This window comes from Arachis hypogaea, chromosome 12, assembly GCF_003086295.3.
Source record: "Arachis hypogaea cultivar Tifrunner chromosome 12, arahy.Tifrunner.gnm2.J5K5, whole genome shotgun sequence".
Taxonomy (NCBI): domain Eukaryota; kingdom Viridiplantae; phylum Streptophyta; class Magnoliopsida; order Fabales; family Fabaceae; genus Arachis; species Arachis hypogaea.
In genome coordinates this window covers 28421903-28423228 of record NC_092047.1, presented here as the reverse complement: position 1 = coordinate 28423228, position 1326 = coordinate 28421903, and positions in this window count along the sequence as shown.

Sequence of the window (1326 nt, the reverse complement as noted above, 5' to 3'; positions counted from 1 at the left end):
AAGAAGTGAATATACTATAAATTCCAAACTATCAATGAAACAGAGCTTCAATCATATGAGCGGGGCTTATAGCTTTTTGCCTCTTGAATAGTTTTGGCATCTCACTTTATCCATTGAGGTTCAGAATGATTGGCATCTATAGGAACTCAGAGTTCAGATAGTGTTATTGATTCTCCTAGTTCAGTATGATGATTCTTGAACACAGCTTCTTTATGAGTCTTGGCCGTGGCCCTAAGCACTTTGTTTTCCAGTATTACCACCGGATACATAAATGCCACAGACACATAATTGGGTGAACCTTTTCAGATTGTGACTCAGCTTTGCTAAAGTCCCCAATTAGAGGTGTCCAGGGTTCTTAAGCACACTCTTTTTTTGCTTTGGACCTTGACTTTAACCGCTTAGTCTCAAGTTTTCACTTGACACCTACACGCCACAAGCACATGGTTAGGGACAGCTTGGTTTAGCCGCTTAGACCAGGATTTTATTCCTTTAGGCCCTCCTATCCACTGATGCTCAAAGCCTTGGGATCCTTTTTATTTGCCCTTGCCTTTTGGTTTTAAGGGTTATTGGCTTTTTGCTCTTGCCTCTTGGTTTTAAGAGCTTTTGGCTTTTTCTGCTTGCTTTTTCTTTCTATATTTTTTTCGCCTATAAATTTTTTTTTTCTGTAAGCTTTGTTCTTTGCTGCTTTTTCTTGCTTCAAGAATCATTTTTATGATTTTTCAGATTATCAAATAACATGTCTCCTTGTCATCATTCTTTCAAGAGCCAACATATTTAACATTTTTAAACAACAACTTCAAAAGATATATGCACTGTTCAAGCATTCATTCAGAAAACAAGAAGCATTGTCACCACATCAATATAATTAAACTAAGTTCAAGGATAAATTCGAAACTCATGTACTTCTTGTTCTTTTGAATTAAAACATTTTTCATTTAAGAGAGGTGATGGATTCATAGGACATTCATAACTTTAAGACAAAGTTACTAACTACTAATGATCATGTAATGAAGACACAAACATAGATAAACACATAACATAGAAAATGAAAAACAGAGAAAGTAAGAACAAGGAATGAGTCCACCTTAGTGATGTTCTTGAGCTCTTCTATGTCTCTTCCTTGTCTTTGCTGCTCCTCCTTCATTGCTTTTAGATCTTCTCTGATTTCATGAAGGATGATGGAGTGCTCTTGATGTTCCACCCTTAGTTGCTTCCAATAATTGTGTGGAAGAAAATGTATCCCCTGAGGTATCTCAGGGATCTCTTGATTTACAGTCAAATGTTCTACCACTGAGCTATAGACCCTTGATGGAAGCTTTTGTCTTC